General features: G+C 34.0%; 1 long non-coding RNA gene across 1 annotated transcript; it reads left to right on the top strand.

Annotated features, from left to right (window-relative positions):
- Positions 1-2297: 2297 nt before the first annotated feature.
- Positions 2298-26998, top strand: LOC113969261. Its single transcript, XR_003534796.1, has 3 exons — positions 2298-2474; positions 24324-24332; positions 26988-26998. It is a non-coding gene; the product is annotated as an uncharacterized LOC113969261 (long non-coding RNA).
- The last annotated feature ends 756 nt before the right edge of the window (positions 26999-27754 follow it).

Raw genomic sequence — 27754 nt, 5'->3', positions numbered from 1 at the left:
GATTAATTTTCAGGCCAGATTTTTTTCATTAGTGAGAACAAACTTACTTTTACTGTGTTTTAAGAATTTCCACATATAAAGCAATTAGGTGCAAACCCAAACTGAAATGCAGTACTTCTGAGTACAGGTTATGCTGCCTGACAATCTGATCTTGATCAGTCAAAATATGTACTCCACAGAAAACATTATACACTAACTTTTCAATAGATTCTGAGGGGTTTTTTTCAAATTTGAGAATCTTTATTAAAACTTCAAGTATGTATGAAGGGATCAGTGACTGAAAATGTTATGAAAAGTCACAAGAAAAAGCATAATTCTTTACTATATTAGTGTGTCTATGTCTTTACATACATGTGTGAGCTCCATGTGTGTTTACTCTCCAAGGACAATGAGAACAGTTAAAAAAGTGCTGAGCAGAAGCAAATATATCCAACCTTAGCACTGTTTGCTAATGCAAAGGTTAGTGATAAGTGCTATGTTGACAATGTTTCACATGTATTTGGAGCATGGATTGAACAAGACCGTGTCTGCCTATGACATTTAACAGTTACCACCACTACATGTTGTTACCGTTTGGAAGGTTTCCATCCATCACAGTCATCTATTCCTTAAAAGATTTTAATAGAAGTGCATGTTCATCAGGTACAAGGAGAAAAAGAAGAATAAACTTGATGATATTTGCTCATAAATTTCATACTTGTTCACAGCGGAGAAGTAATGAGATTTCAGAATGCTGCTTGCTATTGTAGATAACAAGAGATTTTCTTGAATGTGAATTCTTCTGCAATTTTACTTTTTTCTTTCTATTTCCTTAGAATCTATTCTTTGTTCTCACAGACACATCTTCCATCATCCTATTCAAATGAAAAGTTCAGTTAAATAGTTTGGTTTTCATTACATTTACAGTATGTGGCTCCTCATAACTAATTGTTCCTTAGTGGATAGCCTTCATTATGTAATGTCATCATGGTTAGGCTTTATGTAATGTACTTCTACAAAAAAGGGATAAAATTAAAAATGCTAAGAGACAAAATGAGTTCTTTGTAATGAAAGGGAAAGATAAAAAGAATCTTTTATGAATGTATTATAGAACAAAGTAAAATATATAGGTTAATTACTTATGGGAAAGAGAACAAATTATGATTTAAACAAAAGGGGCTTAAGTCTTTACAAATTTAATTGTGTCCAAACACATTGCAACACTAATCTTAGCACAGAAATAGGACTGTAGGCCAGAATATGGAAAGAAGACACCGAGGAACACTTTAGTTCAAGTCTTCAGTGCTTGAGGAACTGTGGAATTAAGGAAACTAACACTGCTTTAGAAACATTGAAATAATCTGAATTTCTAGTTAAGCCCAAGTATTTCCTTCTAAAAGGAAGAAAAGAACACTTAAAATTGGAGGGAAAGGAAAATAAATATGAGAGAAGGCAATTAAAAAAAAATGAAATAATGTTCTCCTCAGATGGTCTGCAAAACAGTGTTAATAAATAACCAGAAGATATATAAGTGGTAAAAAGCACCTCCTATTGGTCAATTAAATATTTTGTCATTATCAAAACATCTTCCTTTCTGTTATGCTAATAGAGTAATGAGCGAGGCGGAAGAAAATACTATAATATTTACTAACGTCATAGTAAGATTTGGGGACTGCAAAGAAAGACTGTTGTCTTTCATGAGCAACCTCACAAAGTATGGTTCACATTTTATCGGTGCAAAATTGGTGTCCAGATGGATGAAAACTTACATTTAGTCTTTATTATTGATCCACTGTCTGTTGCACAGATTTTGAGTGAGGTACTTCCAGGATTAGTTCTATGGCTGATTTTATTTAACATTTTCATTCATGATTTAGAAGTTGATATACAATAATGTGTACAGGTGGTGTTAAAATAGGAGAGGTTATGAGTGCTTTGAAAGATCAGAATTCACCGTGATCTTGAGAAAATGGAAAACCGATCTGAAATCATCAATAAAAACAAAGTATAAATGTCACAATTAAGAAGCATAAATAAAATGTGTGCAAATATGAAATAAAATTGTCTAAGCATTAATGCTGCCAGAAATAATGTACAACTGCAGTGAGGTCAAAAATTAGACAAGATTTTATGTGTTGCTCTGTCAAAATGGCAGTTACATTCCAAGATTCACTTAGACTTAAGTATTTTGAATCACGTGTGTAGGATAACATTTCTGTTTGCATTTGTTCACTTCTGGATCTTCTCCCACGGGGCACCAGTTCTGGATCTCCTCCCACGGGGCACCAGTTCTGGATCTCCTCACATTGTGGGGTGCCATTTCCGACGGTTGAATGTGGATAGGGAGGGGGGAACTCCAGCACCAGGGATTTCTTCAGGTCCTGAGCCTGGAGGGGTTAGGTGCTCCCCCCTCCCCCCCACCACGAGGTCCCATGGCAGCCACAGAGACAGCACACAGGATGTGGAGAGGAGGCAAGAGAGCATTTATTGTTGGGGTGGTTACATTTATAGGTCCTAGGAGGATTCACAGAGTAACCAATTACAGGTCTCAAGGGGCTTACAGGAACACCCAGTCGCAGGAAGGGGTTAACAATCAATAGGAAGGGGTTAACAAAGTCCAGTGAGAAGACTTCTTGATATCTTCTCAGGACATTCCTGAGACAGAGATAACACTTGCCGTGGGGGGTCTTGGGAAAAAGAAGCATGAGTTAGCAAAGAGACTACGAAAGGCCATTTTGAAACATGTTTAAACAACAGTTTCTCATATACTGCAGATCTACTGCCACAGTCACTGGCACTGTCTAAAAAAGAATCATTATTTACATTGGGCATATCACTTGTATTCTGAATAAGCAAATGGGACATGCACCCTTATGCCAGGGATTGTCTGAAAGAAAGTGTAATGTACAAATTGAGATAAAAATGGGAGCATAATAATAACCTTCTAAAAACAATTAATCGTAAAATGGTTTGGGTTGGAAGGGACCTTAAAGATCATCTAGTTACAAACCCTCTGCCAAGAGCAGGGACATCATCTATTAGCCCAAGTTGCTCAAAGCCCCATCTAACCTGATCTTGAACACTTCCAGAGATGAGACATCCACAATTTCTCTGGGCAACCTGTTCTAGGGTCTTACCAACCTCACAGTAAAAAATTTCTTTCTAATATATAATCTAAACCTACTCTCAGTTTGAAGACATTCTCTCTTGTCCTATTGCTACATGTTCTTGTAAATAGACTCCTTTTAGATACTGGAAGGCTGCATTTAGATCACTCTGGAGCATCCTCTTCTCCAGGCTCAACAACCCCAAATGTCTCAGCCTGATCTCGTAGCAGGAATGCTCTCTCCCTCTCTCTAATCAGCTTGGTTGCCCTCCTCTGGACTCCCTCCAACAGCTGGATGCAGTACTTCATGTGGGGTCTCATAAGAGAAGAGAAGAGGGACAGAATCACCTCTTGTAACCTGCTGGTCACATTTCTTTTGATACAGCCCAGGATACAATTGGCTTTCTGGGCTGCAAGCATACACTACCAACTCATGTCGAACCTCTCAGCCACCAGCACCCCCAAGTCCTTTTTGGCAGGGCTCCTTCCAGTCTGGCTTCCATTGTCTGGATTGCATTGATGCTAGGGATTATCCTGACCCAGGTCTTGGGTCTTGCCCTTGGCCTTGTTGCTGTAATGTAAGTTGTAAGTTCCTTACAAAGGAAATGTCTTAGCAGAGAAACATACCAGCTCGCTAAGTGACAAAAGGTATTTCAGCTTGATAGTAAGAGGAAACAGTCTAACTGTAATGTTGGTCCAGAGTGCAATAGGCTCCATGGCATTGTAGAGAAATATTCTTAAATAGGATTTTAAAGGAAAATTCTGACTATAAGTAATTTTACTTTGGTGAAGAAGGATTGACCACATGCTCTTTTGAGGTCCTATCTGGGTGCTTCTTCTTCTAATTCTATAATAAACTTATATTTAATTTTTTTGATTGCATATCACCTAGGAAGCTAAATAATTGAATAGGATCCCTGTTGTGAGAGATTTAATTTTTAGTAATGTGATTTATAATTATATTATCCTGCAGAAATATTATTTGATGTGCAAAATAGAAATTTTTTCTTTACTTAAATTGTTAATAGTATTTTGTTTATCCCAAATGTTGTTTTATGCTTGGTGATGGGTAACTCTAAGCTCCTTTTGTACTTCTATTTGTTTTGCAATATTGTGTTAATGTTAAAAAGTATCAGCTGACTTAATGATAAAAGGGGGAAAATAAAAACCGTTTTTAACCTGCAAGTTAATTCAAACATCAGTCACTTTGAAAACTGAAAGTTTCAGCTTACATCAATTATTTCCTATCTTACTTTTAAACTATGTTTTTTAAAATTTACCTAAATAAAATTAATTCATTTGTTGTTATACAGTATCTAGTTACCTGTTATAGATATTGTAGATAATTTTATTTTTTTTATAACTGTTTTTCTCTGTCCTACTGGAAATGAAATGCTTTAAGTACACACTGATGAATAGGTAAATTACATAGAAAAGAATACCCTCATGAGTATACACAATTTCAATTTACTAGTAAACCATATTGGAAATCATTAATAGACTAGAATAGAGTGTATCCTTTAAAATATAAGTATTTTCTTTAAAAAATAAGAAATTATTCAAGATGACTACTGTGAAAAATTACTAGTCTAACTTTAGAGAATATGAAGTTGCCCCTTGTAAATACACTTAAAAGAACATGACATTATGACATGACTCCATTTAGTGTTTTATTAGACTGTGGAGGCCAGACTACTGGCAGAGGCAGGAGGTATGATGTTATAGGCAAGAAAACAAACTCCCTGACAGCACAGCTTTGTCGCTGTTACCCATCACGCTATCCACAGCTTATGTTAAATGAGTGCCTAAAATGTTCCCAAGGGAACTCTGAACATTGCAAGCTTGGCAGCCAAAAATGCTTACAGACAGCCCTGCCCATCACATGTTATAATCTTTCTCTTTTCATATCAAACCCCAGTGTAGTGTTTTTCCTGCAGGGGCATTTTCCAGTCCACAGAATATACGGGGTATTTTGCAGTTCACTACTGCCTTCTATTTCCCATTCCTCTCTTCTGGACTGTTTGCATTCACAGACTTCATATGAAATCTTCATCCTAATGTGACAAAATATTGCTAAAAATGGAAAAGAGGAATTTTGCACTTGTTGTTGGATTTTGTTGTTGATAGGAAAGGCTAAGGACTAATTCCACACAGATGTCTAACTGCCATTTTGCCCTTTTAATACATCCAAAACTATTCAGATCTTTTGATGTTTGACCTGGTGGATGGCTTTACAATCCAGAAACTTAAAGGTATTTATTTTACTGAGGGGGAATTGCAAAAATGTCTGGCTTTTACTGCAAATATTTTTTGATTAATAAAACTACCTGGAGGTTTAAAACATCTGAGGATCTAGCACAGCACTTGAGCATTTTTACTCTTGCTGCTGAGTCTTAGTTCAGCCGCTGTCTAAGTGTTTGTGTCTTCCTCAAACTGTGTCTTTCTTTTTTTGCCCAATCTAGGGTGCATTTCAATAAATCAACCTGTGTGGAAAAGAAATTGTACTGATATTTTAGTAGTGGTAGTACTAATTATGAACATTGCAGCAAGAACAGCAGTGATCCCTGGGAATTAAAAAGAACTGGATATACCTCCCATAAGCAGTGACAGCATCACTTATGGTCAGGTGCATGGATACACTGCATTGAGTCTTTTTTAGCCTCTTCTGTGAAATTTTTCCAATTTAAAAAAAAAAAAAGGATTCATGATGATATATTATTTTTTTTAAAGAAAGTAAAGAGTTTTGAAAAGCTGATGTTGGACTTTTTCACTGGACAGAGATACCTGGATTGTGCATTCAGCTTTAAGACTTGACATATTTTGTGCGAATCTACTCTGAAGAAGGTAATCCAGGTGCCTCTGCATATTATGGGAGCTCTGGAAATCCTCAACCTCCTCCCTTTTGTTTTATGTGTCAGATGCATGAGGAATGTATGTTGTGTTATATTTACGCAAAACTGTCTGTTACCTTTTTTAATATAATATAATATCTAAACTCTTTTATTGAGGCTTTTTTCCTGAAATTTTGTTTTTTAAATTTTAGCCTGCAGTAAAAATGTTTTTTAGCTGATTTATAAATATCTAAAAATAAAACTAATATGATACATGAAAATATTGACAAATCATCAACTCCAAGGACACTGGGAACATTGCACAAATTAGATCTTGATATGTTTTCCTACAAGAATGTTTGCCTTCTGCTCTCTGCAGAAGAAAAGAATGTTCTTGTTTCTCTATACTGTTGATATTGCAACATTAAAATATTTGAACATGCGAATGACCTCTTAAACACAATTTCTTGTGAATGATCTATGTAGCAGATGCTAAAACACCTAGATTGTCTCTGAATAAAATAGGTAGGTTCTGTCTCCATTGAAGTCAGTGGTAAAATGTTTTTACTCTTATGGGACCATTCTTTTAGTAGAAGACTAACAGCGAGAGATGTTAAAAAAAATGTTCCTTTCTATCAGGATTATGAATATGATTTGGAGTAGCACATGGACATAATTTTTCTGACTTAAACTAGTCCATAATGAATCAAGATTATTTTTTGCTTTGAAAAAGCTTTCCATAAAACTGTTTGAAATGACAAAATATGTTAAAAGCATATATAGCTGCAACTGTATTTGATATATCATTATTTATGCATGTGTATATTTATTCTGTGTATTATGTATATTTATGTGTACCTTATATTTATAGAAGATATATAAATACATCATAAAATCATATTGTATGTTTTATGCTTAACGTGCATATATGGAGATTGTGCATGTATATAACTAGGTATGGCAAATTCTTTATAGGTAAATCCTTATTATGATAATTTGTTTTTTCTTATGATAATGCTTATATTTAAAGAAATTAGATTAATTTTCTTAGGAATTATTAATTTTCAATTTTATGTGAAGTTATTATATTTGTGTACATATGTATAAGTTCATTTACAAATTTTCCATACCTGTATATCTTATCGCTTTATTTTTTACAGTTAGGGTAATCTCATTATTTTGTCCTGTTAATAAAATCTGATTTTGGGGGGTTCTTCCAGGTGCTACAGATTAGGCATTTAACACATCACCATTGTACACAAGAATACATAAAAAATAATTGGTAAATGGTCTTCTTTTCTAGTATTCTTTGCCTTATCAGCAATAATAATGTCATTGAAAGTTAGACTTATCATGCAAACATTTCACTATTCCTCGGCAACAGTCAGAATCTACATCCTGCCTTCTTCAGAAAATGGAAACTGTCAGTAAAAATCAAAAAGCACCAATTAACCACTCAAAGCTTTCACTTTTGCTGAACTTGTTAATGCACACATAGTATCCTAGCTTTATATACATCTTATGACATTGTTTGTGTCCACTTAAATTAGCCTAAATTTCCATACATAAGATCACAGTTTTGTCATTAGTGAACACGATCCTCATCTGGTCTTTGGTTTCCAAGGGAACTTCCACTGTTCCTAAGAAAGAAAATTTTTTCAAAGCTTTACTGTTTTCCAGTCATTACAAAACTGGAGTGTTAAAGAAATTACTGGACAGATAATGTGTAACTTTAAAAATAATATTTTGTTTTCCAAAGTTTCTCAGTTTTGTAATCTTATTTTCTGGAAACTATATGGAGGTATTAAAATGTGATGAAATCATATTTTATAGGAAATTGATAATTTAACTTGTCTTTACTAGCCTATGACTAAATAGATAATTAACCTCTGAATTATGTGAAGTTTCTTTCTTTTCTTTCCTCTAATTCATAAATTACTGATGTATAACTATTACTTAGTTTTGCCCTCTTCTTTGTTCCTGTGTTGATTGCAGCATCAACAGGAATTCCAATTAATTTTTTAAGGAAATTGACTGAAGAAACAGATGTAGAACTCCATGCATCCACAACTCACAAAGTCATTTAATGACTTTGTCATTCAATAAGAGGGTTACCATAGAAGATGCTAAAACAACATTTGATATATTTACTGACTGGGATTTTTTCAAAATGTTTTTAAAGAATCACACCTCACCTTTTTTTTTTTCAGGTAGAGTAGAAGACAGTAAAAGTGGCATTCAATTATTTATTTATTTATTAAGTCAGTCATTTATTAATACATCCTCATACTGGAAAGTTTTTTTCAGAATATCTACGAATTTTTCTTATCATCGTTCCTAAAAACTTCATTTTCCTAGGAAATTAAATAATAATTGTGCAGATTGTTTCAAAGAAGCATTACAGAAAAGGTCTCAAAAACTTCAATAAATGACATAAATATTTTCCTGTCTATCCTGGAGCCCTATTCTGGATAAAACTTAGCTCCTATACCACAGAATTGCACTTTCCTGCCAAACAGGTGCGTTCTGCAAGTTTTGTAATGTGAAACTGTGATCAGACAATAATTCTATATCTTCCCTTCATCTACTGTTTCCAGAACATGAGTTACACACCATAGTAAAAATTATTTTTGTTAATCCTGAGCAACATTTTGTTTTGTTGAAATTTGTATCTAATGTATTTATATTTGAATTTAGGCCATTTTTATTTTTGTAGTTCTCTATGTCATCCAGTCATTTCTTGGTGTTCTACATTAATAATATCACTGAACTTTGTTATTATCAGCTTGCATTGTTACACTCGCACTCTATTAGCTCATTATAACTAATGATTTTATTAAACAAGATTTGTCTCAAGACTAATCTTTAGCAACTTAATGAGTAATATCATCTAAGCTTGAAAGTTCCTCTTTCCACACTATCTCTTTCTGCCTCTTTTTTATCTAGTTTCCATATTAAAGATGTTTGGCCAGTCTCTATTACTTTAATTATATTCTCTTTTGTAGTACCATTTCAGGTACCGGATGAAAAAAAATTATATATACTACATTCTGATATATTAAAATCAGTTAAAAAAGAAAGCTAAGTCAGTTACCATTAATCTGAGGAGAATTGTTCTGTCATTGTCCCTTCAATAGCAAGTATTTGTTTTGCACTATTATTGGGTAACCAGTCTACACACTGTAATGTACTGTGTTGAAAACACCCAAAAAACTCCTTTTGTTTTACAAATTGATTTTGATTTTTCATGCTTCATCTCCATTTTTACAAAAAAAACAAACACCACCATAAAAACCCCTCTGAAACACCTTTCCTGTATTGATCTTTTTACAACCTCCGTTACTTTTCTCTATATGCATGTTCTGCATGATGCAGAATCTAAATCAGACACATTTCTGGTTTAAAATTTATTAGCTAGTATTTTGAGGTTTGCAAATTGGAGAGAAGAGGTATGTAGCAGGAATTCATTTTCTACAAATACAGTCGAATATCAGCAGATAAATAAATATCATGATCCATTGCTCAGATTTATTTTCTCTAGTAGTCACTGCAGGATACTTTTGCTGGTATGTGATTAGTGATAGCTCTAGAACACTAAAACCTGAAACACTTGAGCTGGGGTTTTTTTAGTCTCCAAGCTTTCATGCTTTACTGATTATCTGCCATAACAGAAAAGAATACATTTAAATTTAGCATATCAAGATGTTAGTTTTGGTGTACTTTTTTTCTGTGTGTGGAGCCTTCTGCAAATTTTGCATTGAATATGTGAAGGACTGAAAAAAAAATAAAGTTTGGCTATATATGTGATTTTTTTAAAACTTATTTGTTGTTCACTGAATGAAGATATTTTTTAAAATATGTATCCATACACTGAAATAAAAATGTTTGACAAGGAATCGGTAATATGGTTCAGTGCTGCAATAAAATGTTTTCTCCTGGCATAACACAAGCAGTGAAGTAAATACTTCATGGTGGTAGTGGCAGGAAACTAATTTTTATTTCCAGTGTTATTTTTACTCTCTGGGGAAAAGCACCAGGATTTCCCTTCAGACACTACTCTAGAAGAGATGTTGTGTCAGGAGTCTTCTTAAGAAGAATTGTAAGTAAAGTGTGACATCAATGACCTAAAAAGTATTTTCTTCACTCTCTCGCTTTCCTCAGCACTTTATCCTCCTTTAAGGCGGCTCCCACTTAACAGGTAGTGAGACATTTGCATATTCATTTGAAATAAATTTTGGTTGTCTGCAACTGAGAAAATACCCATTTTAAATTTAAAAATAAACCTATAGTTTAATTTAAAAAATATTCTGGAGAGTAAGTAACTATGATACTGATGTTGCCAAGTCTAAATCATTGACAAATATCAGTGATAAAATATGTATGTCATTAACTGCAGAAACAAGAAAGTATTTTCCCAACAGTTTGTCTTAATTTCTATTATAATTTTAACTGGTGAAATAATTCAGAAAGTTGTAACAGTAAATTTTACTGTGGGGTTACATGTAAGCTGGATAAACTTCCTACATGTCAGAAATAAAGCAATGAGTCTACATGTATATTGGGCTAACTCTCTTCTCCTTCCAATTTGAAAGTATTAATCTGTTTGTTGAAATTTTAAATGCAATGGGGTACTCCCTTGAAGTACCCCAACTTTTCATTTTAAAGCAACACTATTGAAAGAGTTACTTGATAGGACATTTTCATTGATTTCTACAAGTATTTTTATTCTGTTGAAAATATCTTTCTTTTAAGGAAGATGATTAATTTTTTACCCTCCAGCACATCTGATGAACATTCTAGCTGTAAGTCCCATTCATTGGTTAAGCACTGGAAAGCAAATTTGTTTATTGTAGTTCACACTGCAATAAAATATGTATTTAATCATATAGTTATCTAGCTTCTATAAAACAAACAACAGAGATCTAGTGAGGAAAACATGAATACCAGACTGCAGACAAATATTAAAATAAAAATATTTAAAATATATAAATTATACAAATAATATATACAAAGGTATAAATGCATATATATTTTTTAAAATAATCCTCAAAAAAAAGTGTTTCTTAAATAGTATAATTTGTAGACTGAACTTCATTAAAGATCCAGTGTTTTTTCATTATGAGGAAGATAAAAAATTGGTAAATTTAAAACAGAATAGCCACCAGGAAATTCTGCAGCTAACAGCCTTTTGGAGTTGAAGCTGCACAGAACATTTTCTGGAAGGAAGTTGCTTCCTAATCATTCCAGTGAGGCATCAGGTTTGAAAAAAAGAGAGGAAAAGAAAGAGGTCACATTGGCAATAGTCATTTGCATGCTTTAGTCTGATACTTTTCTCTCTTGATAATGAACAAGATAGTAAAAGTCTACATCCAAATGTCAAGACCTTGGAAACTAGAGGAATTACAGCAAATACACAAATCAGAAATAATCACAGCTTAAGGATCTTGAGCACTTACTTCTGATATGTCTTCCTCAAAAGAATAATAAGGAAGAGAGGCATAAGAAGTAGCTAATACTTTGTACATCTGCAGTAGTCAGAATATTTGTTATGTGTCTTTCTGACCATTTCTGCCAATTTTCATATGGGATTTGCAAAGAATAGTAAAAAGCATAGAAAATTTTGGATAAAGTACGACAATCCAGTCTTCTTGAAAACAATCTATTTTGATTTCACCTTACCTACATAAAAGCAGGATGAAGATTTCACCAGAGCCCATTTTATGGTGGGAGATGAGTCATGCACTGAAGAATTCAGTCTGGAGTCTGCAAAAATTAGAAATTCCGCTATAATAGGTATCTAGTATATTAAGTATTAAGATCGACAACCTTTTTTTAAATCCTTCAGTGTGGAGATAATGAAGTAAAAACCTTATGAAACTCTAGTGGATGAGTCACTACTGGTAAGTAAAGTGACTTCTATTCAAAGAGACTTCCTCAGGCATTTTCTTTTCATGACACGCTAGTCAGTACTTCTCAGTTCACATATGGTGTTAAATTAAGCTTAGCTGTTTGTGTCTGTCTGGTTTAACTTTTTGACTCTCTCTCTTTTCCATCAGATGCAGTTTTATTGCCCCAAAGTGCTTAGATATTTGTAATATGTGCAGTGACAGCTATAGCAGTTTTTTAACATTTTAGTTTAAAAATCTCTTTCCCCTTGAACTTGATGAGTTGTGCTGAACTTCCTAAACTTAGTAAGAAAAATGAAGTGTAAGATAGGAAGATTTTAATATATTTTAATATATTTTTTTTAATATATTACCTTAGGTTAGGACTACCAACTTGATACTGACTTAAGCAGAGAAAATCTTACCAATTTCAGTATTGAAGACTCTGCCTTTTGTTTGGATAAATATGACCATTCACCCACTTATTTATAATGTCCTGCAATGTATATTAAATTATAAACCACTTTAACCCATAATATAGAGAATTTGAAAAATAATAATAGCATATTTTATATTTAAAACATTATTTCATTTTCTGATTAAAAATTGTACCCCAACAGCTGTCATAGTCATAACTAAAAAAAAAAACTTATTAATTTCAGATAGTGAATAATAGTTGTAAAAGCTACATATTTCAGAAGTTAGTTATATTTTGATTTTCTATAAATTATCATTACACAGTTCATTCTTTAAAAGACACAGAATCATAGAACGATTTGTGTTGGAACGGTCTATAAGATCATCTATTTCAAGTCCCCTGCCACATGCAGGGGACATTGTTCAATGTCCTGTCCAACCTGGCCTTGAATATTTCCAATGACGGGGCATCCACAATTTCTCTGGGCAACCTGTTCCATTGTCTCACTACCCCCACAGCAAATAATTTCTTCCTAATATCTAATCTAAAGCTATCCCCTTTCAGTTTAAAGCCATTACACCTTGCCTTCCTTTACGTACTGAAAGGCCGCTAGGTCTCCCCAGAGCCTTCTCTTTTCCAGGATGAACCACCCCAGCCCTCTCAGCCTGTCTTCATAGGAGTTTCTCCATCTCTTTAATCATCTTCGTGGCCGTCCTCTGGACTTGCTCCAACAGGTCCATGTCCTTCTTATGTTGGGGCCCCAGAGCTGAACACAGTACTCTAGGTGGAGTCTCACCAGAGCAGAGGAGGAGAATCACCTCCCTCAACCTGCAGATCACATTGCTTTTCATGCAGTCCAGATTAGAGTTGGCTTTCTGGGCTGCAAGTGCACATTGCCTGCTCATTTTAATCCTGTTTGTTAACTTTATTGAAAATAATTTTTACAAAACTAGGAAAAATACTTATGCATGGTTACATAAGTCACCTTTACACAAGATATAGTAACTACTAAGTAAGAATGGATAGGGTCACCACACTCCTAAGACCAACTACTCATGGCAACATTATGTTGAGAGGACTGTAGCCACCAAATGAATGGATAGCTGATCCACAGAAACTGATCCAAAACACTAATGGAATGTTTGATGATTACTTTTTTGTTTCTGGGAGAATTAAGCTACTGCACCAAAAACTGATAGAGGAGTAGACTGGTTGGTGGTCACTTGGATGTTACACACTCAGTGCGAGAGCTTTTCCCTCACTGGGCATTATCTCTGACAGCACTGCAAGGATCACGTCAGTTTAGATTAAAAAAGTACAACTGTCTTACCATCAGGATCCTCTTTTAGGATTTAGGAAGTCTTTTTGAACCAAAGCACTGATAGGTTTATGCCTGTCCAGGACTTCAGCAGTGATTGCAGGTTGTACACTTGCAATGCTAGAAATGTACATAAAGTTCATCTAGCTATAAGAGATAAAGATTTTATTCTTTAAAACCTAGAAATACAGAGAAATTTACCCTAAATATGTGTTCACTTCTGTCTAATGGAGCACTTGGTTCATGAGTCAGAACGCCCACTTAGCTCACCCAATAGAGGTGAACTACTAATTTGTGGGAGGTCAAGGTTGCCATGTAGAAGGACCTCAGCAAGATGGAGGAATGAGTCAACAGGTTCCTCATGGAATTCAGCAAAGATGTGAAAATCTTGCATCAGAGAGTGAACAATTCTCTAATGTAGGTTGCAGACTGGCTAGAAAACAGCTCTTCAGAAAAGGACCTGTGAGTCCTGGTGGACTAGAAACTGAAGGAGTCAGCAATGCATGCTTAAGATAATTGTCTATTGGGCCATGTTAACAAGAACATAAACAACAGCTGAAGGGAAATTCTTGTTTCTGTCTACTCAGCATTCATGAAGCCAAATCTGAAGCACTGTCCAGTTTTGTGAGTCCCAGTAGGAAACACATAAACTGTAGTTCAGTGGACTGCTACTAAGTTTGTCAGGAGCCTGGATCACATGTAACGTGGGAAGAAGCTGAAGGAGCTGAGTTTATTTATCCTGTGGGGATAGTTAGGGGAGGACAAGCTAATTATAGTGGTCCAGAAAGCTGGAACCAGACACTGAAGTGCATGGCAAAAGGACAAGAGACAATGGTGACAGGCTGCAGCAAGGGAAAGTCTGATTGAACGAAAAAGCACAGTGATGTTGACAGAGTACTGGAGCAGGTTGTCCAAAGAGAACCTTCATCTTAGAAATTTTCAAAAGTCAAATGGATATGACCCTGAGCAACCTGATCAAACTTTGAAATCAGCACTGCTTTGACCAGAAGGTCAAACTAGATGATCTCCACAGAGACCTTCCAACGTAAATGCTATTCTGTGATCAACATCAGAAGTGACAGGTCCAACATCTTCCTTATAAGCTGCTCAGCAGCTTTCAGTTAGATACAATGATGGAGGTATATGTGAAAAATGTACATCATATACCTTCTTTTGGACATTGCTCTTGATTAATGTTGCATTAAATATCACAACTGGATGCTGAAAAACTAAAAGTATGCCTTTTTTTAATTTTTTTTTCCCTAAGAAAATAGTTCTTTTAATTCCTTTGAGAAATACATGGATAAAAATTGTACTGGATAAAAATAAAACCAAAATAAAAATAAAACTAAAATAAAAATAAAAATAAAAAGGATCCTCTCTTAATGAGAATAAATATTTTTATGTATTAGATATTCCTTAGAAAGGTGGTTGGTACTTCTACTGCACTCTATAACTCAGAATAACCAAAATGAACATAGAGATGAACTGCACTTAGTAATTAGTTCTGATACTAGTCTACACAGAATAGTTAGTAATTGGTTCTGATACTAGTCAAACAGAATAGAAGTATTATTCTGTTTTCTACCTCCTTAAGTTGACTTTACCAGTTATTACACAAATGGATTTCTCACTTAACAAGCAGCAGGATGTGCTGCTTGAATGTGCTGGACTGTAAGAAGAAAATCATTAAGAACAGGTACAATAATAGAAAGCAGAGGTATGTTATTGAAAAGAATTAGGTTGATGGACCTTCACTGCTTAAGGGCAGGGACTATATGACCGAAAGAGAGGCAGGAAAGAATCGTTCACAAAATTGTATTCAAGTAAATGCAGACAGCTTTGACTAAGTGAGTAAAGAAATATGTTTTACAGGCAATGTATCTCATTTGTCTTGGGGAATGTAAGGCATTTCAGAGATACAGATTCTGATTGAATAGGCACCATTAGGAAACAAACCATGTGTAATGAATGGGTTAGATGGAGTCAGGCAGATTGGTGGGTGCCACATACTGAAAATGAGTTTTCAAACAAATGAAACCAGACAAATTCCACCTATTAATTTATTTCTTGGTATGCCTGTCTGGCAGATGCCATTAACTCCATATAGGATATTGGTACTCAAAACATTTAATTTCTTTTTGCTTCAGTATATTAATTTGGATCTGTGACCTATAGAGAACAAACAATCAAATTCTCTATGCAATTCAATGCTGGCATCACAGGAATATTTTCTATAGACTTTCAGCTGTATGGGTTTTGGGATTTTTTACTCTCACATCAACATAGACCTTAAAATGTCGGTGTCACGTACAATTTTCAAAAGATTTAAATGAATTAATACTGAAAGAATTCTAACGTGGAAATGGTGGTACTCGCAGGGCCTTTAGCAATAGACTCATTAACAGGATTAGTAGTACAAAAAGCCCCCAAACACTAGGGATACCAGTAAAAGTGAAGTAAATAACATAACAACTTTCTCAAATACTCCACTACTACCAGCTTGAGATATTTTTTCTGACATTTTCCTATCTTACATTTCTAAGTATTAATGTATACCTTCAGCGTCCAAGTATTGTCACCATTGAGCATCCTCATGTAACTTCAATGAAAGTGGACTTGCTCCTAAAGTACTGAATGCATATAATAATATATCTGAGCATTAAAAGGAAAATCCAAAGAGCTGTACAGCAATGTAAAAAGATAATGAACGTACAGTATATTTAATGTCTGATGCTCAGGAGGAGATGCGTAGTTCTGTGTATATTAATAGGTACTTAAAATAAATAGGATATTTAAAATATATTGAAAGTGTAGCCATTTTGGATTCCTTTTTTATAGTTCAAAAACATTAAAAGAGAAAAGAATCTTTCCACAAAGTTTAACCTAGATATTAATGTACATTAGCAGAATAGGAACAAGAAATTATAGAATGAAACAGATCTTTCTTGCTGAAGTGCAGCCACTGATTTTTTAAATGATATTCTGATTTTTGTGACTTTACAGATGTAATTTATTTTTAAATTGATAAATCACCTTGTCTATTTTTTTGTTATATATCCAAAGGCATTTAGCTAGACTCTGGTTATTATTTACATAATACTGATTCAAAATTTAACAATTACACAAAAATCATCCTAAGTCAAGTTTGCTTTTTTTTTTCCTTCAAATATTTGGTGTCTGACTAAAAAAAGGTCTACCTACAGTGTGATCTGTTTTTCCTACAGACGGGTTTTTTTTAATCTGTTAATGTAATATTTCTTATTATCTAAGAAATATTGCCAGGCTGAGATCTTTGCTTGATGTGAAGGATTTGTGAAGACTAGTAAATAGATTTCTACTTCAGGGGTAGATTATAACGCATTTCATATCTTGGCATTTCTGGTCTATAGCTCCTCTAAAAGGCAACAGCTTAAATCTTTGTCATAACCATCTGTTTACTTTAGCTGCAACATGTAAAAGTTTGTGTCCAATAAATTATTTTTCAATATAAGGATTATTTATAATTTCCTATTGCCACTCTACTGCTACGGCATATTTTTGTATTTCAGTGACATACAAATTAGGATGACATTAGATATTTTCTGCTTGTGCTCTCATGGAAGTCATGGAATTGCTTTTTAGAAGATGTCATAACATTCTGCCTGATTATGATTTAAAATTCCATTAAAGAGGCCCAGGCTTTACCACTGATTTGTAACTGATGCAAACATTGCAGAGTTTATTAGTACCATTTGTTACAAAAACTTCTATATCTTTTGGGGAAGACCGAGACGTAAATGCATTTAGGGACATTTTTGTTTGGGAATTGTGACATCCCTCCTTTGGAGCTATCAACTCTGTAAGAAGTAGTACATATTCAGAAGCACCTTTGAGATGGTGCATAGAATGGTAATATGATATGCATTCTTCAGGCTGGTTTTCGTCTTATGCAAGTTTCAAAACACAGGAAGGGAGATTGAATTCCTACCAAGATTAGTTATATTTATGGAGCAAGTCCAACTGACAGTTTAACAAACACAGAAAAAATATTTAAAAATTCATGAACTTTTAATAGTCTTCAGTGAACTGTAGCAATACTATATATACTCTATAGTATATTAAATTTGCATTATTTAGTATTTTCATTCTCTCTATTCCTTTCCAAGCAATACAATAAAATGCTAATTAAAACCCATATTTGCCACCAAGGAAACTCAAGATTTGTCTACAGTTTCAATGATTAATTAACTTCTGTATGTCCTTAGGTAAGTTGTGCATCTAGACATACTAATAATCAGTATAGATGTGCATTTTCAGTGATGGGTTGCATTAGTGGGAATGTGTAGAAGCCACTTCAAAAAAGAAACAACCAACTTTGCTGTCATTGAAGAAAGATTTCTAGAAATAATACCTTGATGATATTTCTATAAGCCAACTAGAGGAACATTTGAGGTTGAATGACCCTTTACATCTGATTGTAAAACAGACACAATGCTCAGATCAGTCAGATGCATTCTGAATCTAGACTTGTTCCTCTGGGAACAGGAACTTAGAGTGGGATGGGGTTATAATATTTAACTGATATAATATTTTTTACTGATGTTTTATTTCTTTTATTTCTTCTAAGCCTCTCTTCAGCACATGTTCAAGTTTGTCATCCTCTGCTGTTCATTAGTTTCTGTTTTAGGAAAAGAAAATACTGTGCACTAACTAAACAGAAGCATAATACAGCTGCAGTGAGAGGCAAGCTAAGTAGTATATAAAGAATGGCTCTCAGAGGGGATATTAAGGGCAGAGTAGAGATTGGTTTATATTTCTTCAGAATCTGTTTGGCTCTGTACTGCTCCATTTTGAGATTTATGTTTTCTCTGGGGAAGTCATAACACTTGCAGTTAAGTACATATGTGCTCTATAAAATAATCTTCAAACTAGATATCAATCAATCAGTCAATTCGTGTTGGAAAAAAAAGGGGAAAATATTATACAAAATTGCCAGTATTTTGCATTATTCATGAGTTGGAAAATTTGGTTCAAATAGTTTTGAAGTTATTTCATATTAAACAAACAAAACAACAGTAAAAAAAATTGGTGGGTTTTTTTTTACAATTTAGAATCTAAATATATTTTATGATAAATTTCACTTGGCATTGTGTTTTTAATTATCTGTAGAGACTGAGAGATTTGTGTGTTTGTTCATTTACTTCCTAATACTGGGGCAATAGGCAGGAAAGTGATCAGCAAGAAATAAAAGTATTAAAGAAAAGCAGTAAAAGAAACCAAAACTGTGGTGTGGGACTACAGACCCTACCAACTAATGCCTTTTGTTCAAGCAGTAATTCCAGTTAAAACTGATGAAAAGAAAATGCTACAGTCTTATATTTTGATTTAAAGAGAAGCTATTTTCTAACCAAAGTTTTGGTTTTGTTAAATTAACATTTTCTAACACTATCATTGGTATTTCTCCAGTCAGACTTAATAGCCACCCAGAAATGGGTAACCATAACTGGAAATAGCTCAGGAAGGAATTACAACATGAGTTGTAGGAATCACAGGTAGTAAATCCCATATGAAGCAATTATTCTGTGGATTACTTAGACCACTTTGCAAGTACTCTGTTTTCTGACATGTCCAAATGGTGTTTGCATTGTGGATTTATACTGTACTCTAGTTTCCATCTGTTTTCTCTCATCTCAGAATATTTTGAATTCCATCATTTTGGATATGTAGTGTAATGCTGTAATTTAATAATAAATAATAAAATTCTCTCTTCTTAATGACTTGCTGAGCAGTAGAAAGAATAATTTCTAAAAATATATTATTCATTTTTCCTTTTTTTGGAAAAGAAATCACAAATTTTTTACTAATATGTTCAGATTTCACACATCAGTAATACAAAATGTAACGAAATTGCTTTTAATAAAAAGAAACTGAAAAAAACCCTTTATATTTTTTAAGTATTTTAATTATTTTTAATAATCCATGGAGAAAGCTGCGCAGGAAACACCACGGAAATGTAGATTTAGGTTTAGAATGCTACATAAATCAGTAAAAGTTCAACTCTTCAGCAGGAAAGCCATGATAATCTTTTCCTAAATTTTGGAAATGGAGCAGTAAAATCTTAACAACAAGAATAGAGTGGTTCCTAAAGAGCAAATCTGATTCAAAAATGACACCGAGATCAGGAATATAAAATCCTATTGCCAATAAATAGCACCATAAATGAGAAGGGAGGAGTCAGCAGGCAATGGATGCAAACAGAATAAATTTACCTCATAGAAAAATGTGCCATCATCACACTTTTTTTGTTATGTTCTTGTTAATTTAAAATCAGCATGAACATCAAAAAAAAAGGAATTTAACTATTCCTTATCAATTAATTTTTTAAGTTGTTGCAATCCTTTGTATAGGAAACACTTCTGACATTCAGTCATCTATATGTGAATTTATCAATATATCCTACAATTTTTAGAATATTAAATATTGGCTTATAATATTGCCTGCAGATTTTTTTCTCTTTATATAAGGGCTGAGAAAAAAACCAAAAAGTGAAAAAAAAAGGTCTTTCTAGATTACCCCAGCATATCAAAAATCTTCTCCAGGAATTGGTGACTTATAAAAAGCAAAATATTGCAAGAAGTAGATAAAGTATAAATGTCTGGGCAAATTTTTCGTACACTGAAGAGCTCTTTATTTTTGTTGTGATGTCCAAAAAAAGGAAGAAAAGTTTATACTATAAATGACTTGATAATTAATGATTCAACTTTTACATAAAATATTGTTTATTTTCAAAAAATTGTACTCAATATTCAATCTAATATATTGTTTCAATATTGAAGCCACCAGGTTTTAGCAGTCTGACCCAGACTAGCTGAGAAATGAAGCAAAACCATATCTGGATTGTAATAAGTCAAGTCTGAAATTATTTCTAAACAATATTTCAATTATTCCACTAACAAATTAGGATTTTTTAAGATTGAAGAGATCAGCTAAGGTACCTCACATTTCTTTTCCTACAGCAGTTAATAGGACTTCATATTCTTTCATGTGTGGAGGTGAACACCCTTGTCAACATTTCCAAACTTTAGCTCTTAAAGGTCTACTAAGTAACAGATTTCATTGAGTAAAATGCCAGAATTTTGGCCTTTTGTTACCAGTCAGTGCTACCAGTGGTCTCTAATTAAAGTATGATATTTATTCTGTTACCATAATTCCTTACATGCATTGAGGTTATGTCTAATACTCCAGAAACTGTGTTCCCCACTTTAGAATCCACACAAGCTGTCACTTATTCTATTTCCTAACTTACTAGCACACTTAAGATTTTACTGAAAATTTGTGAAGTGTTCAAAATGTTTAGTCATTGTACATCTTGCCCTTTAGGATATTACTAAAACATATTTAAATAGTTTGTCAAAAAACAGACTGAGAACTGCTGAGGTCTGTTTTAGGAAAGAAAATATGATGTAATAGTTAATCCAGAAGATATAAGTAAAGCAGGTTCTTCACTGTTATGAGAATTAATGTTAAAATAGGAAGTCTTTATTTAAGTATTTATTTAAGGTTGAGAATTGTTTCAGAGCGGGAACCAACATTAATTTACAAAATAAAGTGATTCAAGAATCAATGTACACAGAATATTTTCTCATTACTCATTCCTGAAGATCCAGAGTTATTTCTTTAGAGATAAAACCTATATGTTTTATTTTCTCTGTGTCATGGACAAAATTCTTTATTATTTATATGTAAGTACTTTGATATTGATTTACCAGTAATACCACTGATGCGACCACCACTTCCCATTACCAAGTTTCATGTGTGGGGACTAGCCATTTTTTAAGCCATAGCATGATGTGATGATCAGAATAAAGGTTTGTCCATACAGGCAAAACACAGCTCTAGCTATTACTGTGTAGTCATAATAATAGGAAAAGTAACTGGGTTTTTTTCTTTATTTTAGATTTCATGGTGTTTTAGAATAGAATTTATTTTACAGTGAAAAAAATAATTTGTCTCATGTCAAGATCAAAGTCTTTTATGAAGAATTAGGCTCCATTTGATTCAAAACATAATGTATTTTGACATGAATAAAGACTGTTTTTTAATTCTGTACTCAATTAATTTGAGTAAATGCACCATGGATGAAAGATTTAACTCAGATTTCAACTAACAACAACACAACTATTGTGAAACTGACTGCTGGCATCTCTGACCCATTTCTAGACAGCGGGTAGTGTCTGGATATGAAAAGAGATGCCATACATCCCTATACATTCAGAGCTACCTTGGTCTTTCAAGACTGGTTGGATTCTATCATAACTCTAATGAAAAACTAACAAACAAACAAACAAACACCCCAGGTAACATTGGTAAAAAACAGCAGGCAGAGAAAATCTGATAAAAAATTTATTAGGAAATATGATCAAGATACGGACTTGCATAAACTCTCGAGCACTAGGACATATATCTTTAATAAAAGAATGGTTTCTTTTCAATTCTCATCATTATTATAGAGTTATTTAAAGGCGTAATGTCAGGTGCAAAATCAGATTTTGATTGGGATTTTTTTGTGTTTTCTTATGAGTAGTAATAATCAGCTACTTGAACTAAAAGTTAAGTGTAAGTAAACCATGAAAGCTTTTCTAACATTAATGAAGCGATACAGGTATTTGTGGAATATAAAAGCATATCTACCTGAGATATATGCAGTGAAGGTACAATTCCTACGCTGATCCTAATGATAGGATTCATCTTACTTAAAGGTGGCCATAAAGAAGCTAGATAACTAGTGCAGGATTTAAGATTTCTTTGGCAGACAGTTGAGAAGATAAGCATATGGCATTTAGTTCCATATGAAGACAGATGTTTAAAGCAGATTTAATGACTCAGCTTTCAGAAGTACCATTCTGTTTTTACTGTCTAGAGAGAGATCTCAAATGTGTAATTCAGACTACACATTCAACACAAAGTTATGGTGAGAGAAAGGTCTCACTGGCCATTCTTTTCAAGGACAGAATTTAACTGCAACTGATGGTTCTGCATGTAGATACATATAAGCAACATACATATTTTCTTGAAGGGATATCTACATTTATGTGAGAAATATATTAAATTCAGATAATCTATAAAATGCTAATATCTATATAATAATAATCTATAAAATGCTTTTTATTATTTTCACCTCTTTCTCAGCTGCCTCTCTCCTCAGCCTATGCCAACAAAAAGTTGACAAATTAAGCAAATGACAGGCTCAATGACAAGTTTCATTGCCCATCTTCTTCCTAGCATCTAGAATCTAATCTTCCCTACACTATTGTGTCAGGAGAAAGAAGAAAGGAGTTTTCCTAAGAAATGGTGGTTTGGTTGTTTTGTTTTCCTTCTTTATTATTTCTAATGCTGAAGAATTTCTGAGTGACCTAATAGGAATGAGGATCAGAGCTGGGCAAAAAATCATCCTCAGGAGATATTTCTTCCAAGATGTTCCAAATTCAGTTGCCATAAGATGTCTGAAGGGCTTATTAGCATGCAGTTGTATTACATGAACGTATTCAGACATGAATCAGAGCTGTGTTCATCAAAATAAAAGTAATGCAAAAAACATCCCTATCTTTTATTTAAAAATTACTCATTTTCTGTCCTGGGGAACTCATGTAAGGCTTAGGACAAAGAGAAGAAAATGAGAGACAGAGGTAGTGCATAGAGAATTCAAATTAGAATAAAATTTCAGTTTTCACAAAACAAGGACATAGCTACTTTGCAATTTATTTAATTTTAATTAACTGGCAGTTGGTGTCAAAGTAGTTTCCTGGGAAGAATTTATTAAAGGACCAAGCTAGTGGATTTACTGCCATAAATAAAATTAAATGTCAATAACATAGGACAACTTCAGCCCCTCACATGGATACCATGTTATGATTTCACTATTGATCTTAAGTGCTAAATCTCTCTTAAAGGGAAGTTAGTTGAGCTGACTTTGTATTACCTAAAATGATACAGAAAACTACCTCTTTGGTGTCTTTGTTTGTAATTTTTTTGCTTATGTTTTCAAAAGTTCCTAGATGTTACTGCTGAGAGCCATCAGAACTCAAGAGAAAAACAATGAAAAGACTTGCAAATTTACTGCTAGAGATGCTCACTGTGCTGATATTATACAGTCCCCAGTGGTTCTGTCTTCTATCAAAAGTTGCATAAAGGGTCACTTTATGACAGAATCTCATGAAAGACATTTTTTTATTGAGATTCTCATTGTGTTAGCTGATTGGAGAAGTAGAAGCCGTTGGTAGGAGATTATAGAGGAGTAAAAGAGCAAGAGCTGCATTAAAAGCTGCTGCTTTAATCCATGTAAAATGAATCCATTATGAATACCCTGAAAAAGTACCCTTACTTTTACTTGTATGCTTATGTGTCCAGAAGAATGTCCAGTGATATGCTTGTCCCCTAACTGCCTACACTAACTCAAATTATGGGTCTAAAAGCAAAAGAACAATTCCATAAACTAAAGCTAAGAATTTTATAATTTCTCCACATATGGAGATTAGTCAGATTTTAATAGACAGAGGAAACAACACAGAAAAGTTTAAAGATCTATTTAATAACAACCTGGGCAGTTAGATCTCAGGAGTTCTCTGTCAATGCAAGAGTCAACATTAACCTTAAGAAATTTCTCTACCGAAGCCCTACTGTCTTTTTGGAGTGGTTACATTGCTTGAATGTCCCAAAAACAATTTAAAAAGTTATAAATTCAAAATGAGTTGAGCAATACGTCCAAGTAAAATCAGCAATATTAAGATTTTTTTGGTAAGGCAAGAAGGTGTTTGTTGTGAAGATTTGACCATGGATGTAAAATGCCATTTCTGCAGATTTGTAAGCCACAGCATAACAAAGAGACACAGAAAAATAGGGCAATGTGGGGCAACAGAATACTCAGTGTCTTGAGCTAAAAAATCAGGAAATGTTTTTCTCTTGACAAACTAATCATAGCTCACACCTCCTGACATATAGTTTTATTGTTCATATATTTAATATTTTAATAAAACATTTAAAAAAGAATATTTCAGTATTTCGCATTCTTCCAAATCCATCTCCCTAGTTTTCCTCTGGAATCGTACATAGAACTCAAACACAGAAACATAATGCATCAGTTTTCAATAAGAATAAACAGAATAATAGATAAGCAGTCACAAAAAACTATGATGTTCGTCTGCCACAGGATCTGTTGACATAAATCATTAGCACTTTGTTTTTTAAGTTTGGCTTATTTGTTTATTTCTTTAATATTTCAAATTTCTAAAATCTACATATAACATCCAAATAACTACAAAAATGAAGACTGGCTTTCCTTTCTTTTTTATCCTTAGTGATTTTCAGCCTTTTTACTTTCTCATAACAGTCTGCCCCATCTTGCTTTTCTTCTGTTAAAGATTTAACTATGGTGATGGCCTAAGGGCATCCTTCTGCAGAAAAGAGTCAACATTGACTGCTTACTCTAAGGCAACTCCAACTTCCTCCTTGTTTCCCCATTTATACTTTCCATCATCTACTTAATAAATAAATTGGGAATGAGTGTTGTAACTATCTGTTCTAATCTTCCCCCTCCTCCCTGTTTTAGTGGCTGGGGATCCAATACTCCATGGGTCAACTCTGATAAGACACAGATGCCCATCCTTGTTTCACGCTGCTAAGACAGAGCTGTGAGAAAATCTGTAGAGATAAAAGAAAGGTAAAATTACAGAGTTAGGGTTGTTAAGATTGAATTCTTTGGTGCAGAAGGATTCAGGAGAGAAAATACTTCCATTGAAGGTCATAAAATGTTAAAGAAAGGAAGGGTAGTCTGGCTAGTGAAGTGATGACTTGGTTTGGTGTCAATGATGCCAGCTGAGCAACATTGAAATATCAGTCCAGGGAGCTACAAAGGCTGATCCTTCTCCTCCCAGCTCATGCCAGTCAGGGCAGAAAAGACTGTTGGGATGACTTAACAGGGTAATAAATTCATTAATCCTAAGTCCAACAGCTTCCTAAAGACTGAAATAATTTTTTGGAAGAGGAAAGCACATTTTTACATATGCTTTTCCCTCCAAGTTTTCAAAAGTGTTAAATGTAAAAAATTGCAACATCTGTCAGTGAATACAACAGATTATGCATAATTATCCAACTATAAATATTGTGCCACTAATACAGAGCTAAAAGGTTCTAAAAAAAATATAGAAACTTTATTAGAAATTATGAAAACAGTAAAATCTCCCATTAATATGCTTAGGAAGTTGCCGGTTCTTCTGAGTCTTTCCTAGGGCATTCCTTTTGGGTTCATTTGCTTTGCTAATTCAACATAGTCTTTAACTAGATAGCTTTCCTCCTGTAATCACTAGGTTTTTCTGTCACATGTCTTTCTATGTTAATTACTAGGCATATAGGTAGCTTTACAGGGTGTCAGAAGGGGTCCAACAGTCCTAGACATCCCTTTACAGGATCAGGCTAGACCTATTCTTGGAGCCATATGTAGAAACCATTAGAGATTCAACCTTCAATACTTGAAAGTCTTCAGCTGTTCCTATGGTAACCAATTGGATCACTGAATTGAGAGGTACAGCACATTCTGAAAAGGGAAAGTTTTGAAAACAGGGACTTCATAGCAGTTTAATAATAATAATAATAATATATAATAATGGCCCATCTTCGCGAACGAAGATTTGGGGAAAGGTCTTTTACCTTTCCAGCCTGCGCAATGGATTTTTTAGGTGAGACACAGCCTGCGCTGAACTGAGCCCACCCTTTAATCCTAAGGTTCATCTGCCGGGGCCAAGCAAGCTTGGACAATGGCAGTGAGGTCCTCAGGACGTAGGTTTGTTTAGAGTGTCCTTCTCATAGATGGATGGCCACACAGGGCTAACGACCTCCATCAGGCCAGGAGACCGGGGACTAGAACCCGTGGTCGCAGCAGTGAAAGTCCTGCACGCTAACCACTAGGCCACCAGGGGTCTCTTAAATACTAAAATAAACTACTGTCATAAACAGTAGGCAAGTACTCTCCCCTTCATTGCTTTCCTCTGCTTCTCCTTTTGAGGTTTTTTTTCTCTCTTCAGAGTTTTTATGGCTTTGTGTGATCTGACCAAGCAGTCACGCGTGAAACGTTTGAACTGAATTAGTCAGCTTTTGATCAGCATGTATAAAACTCCACAGACCAATTATATGTATTGTCTTAGGTAGTCTTTCAATAATTCCAAACCTGAAGGAAACAGATACACCTTTGCATATTGACGTCTGTAATTAACTAAATTTAATCTGATGTCATTCAGCTATACTATTGCAGCTTTTGTTTCCACCACTGATTAATGAACTACTGTAAAATATTTCTCCACTGCAAACTTACGCAAATCCACAAATAAAGGTAAGAGGGTTTTTTTTGTCAAATCAATCACGTATTCTATTTCAAACAGTAAAAGCATATTTTGTAATATGCATAATTTATGATTAGAAAGGCTTTTAATAACTATATGATGATACTGTAGAGAGATCAGAAGATTAATTTTTATTTTAAATATCGAAGTTTCTTTCTGAGTGTCTGTAATTAAATAGTCAGGTTTGTTCACTGTATGTGGCTGTCAGAGAGAGGACATTCTCATCCATGCGGTGCAATCTTAAATGGCCTGTATTTATCGAGCAAACAGAACTGTTAAATCACACAGTACAACTGCTAAGCACAAGAATAACTCAATTATACTGAACGGTGCTTTCAAAACTTGTTACTTCTAGTGTACGATCTTAAGCACAAGGTTTTTTCTCTGTTCTGGTAACACACTTGAAGATGAGTTTTCCACCTAAGACCACATAATTAGTCTTTCAACTTGCTTTCGTGCTGAGTGGCCTCATAAGCTGTACCTATGGCTGGTAATTTTAGGTGAAATCCAAAGAAGGATTTTGAAAAGCACAGAGAGTTGCCCTGAGTGTATCTACTGAAATATCTGCTGAACTCATGTGGCTAGCAGGCAGATACTGCCAGCCCCTTTGCACTTATGTTATGGAGATATTCAGTTCAGTTAAGAAATAAGAGGAAAATAAACAAAATTAGATTTTAGGAATATTGTCCATGTGATCATTTCTTCACTTTATTGGTCTTATTGCCCTCAAGGCGCCATGGTTTTGAACTAGGATAACCTTTAGTGAAATGAGCAGACCTATACAGGTGTGAAACTAGGAAGAGAGTCACTTGCCCATAGCCCTTGTGTTTTTTCTAGTTTCTTA

Source organism: Neopelma chrysocephalum, unplaced genomic scaffold, assembly GCF_003984885.1.
Source record: "Neopelma chrysocephalum unplaced genomic scaffold, ASM398488v2 Primary Assembly neopelma1_71, whole genome shotgun sequence".
Taxonomy (NCBI): domain Eukaryota; kingdom Metazoa; phylum Chordata; class Aves; order Passeriformes; family Pipridae; genus Neopelma; species Neopelma chrysocephalum.
Note: the sequence above shows the minus strand (reverse complement) of the source record. Positions and strands in the feature narration are given on the sequence as shown.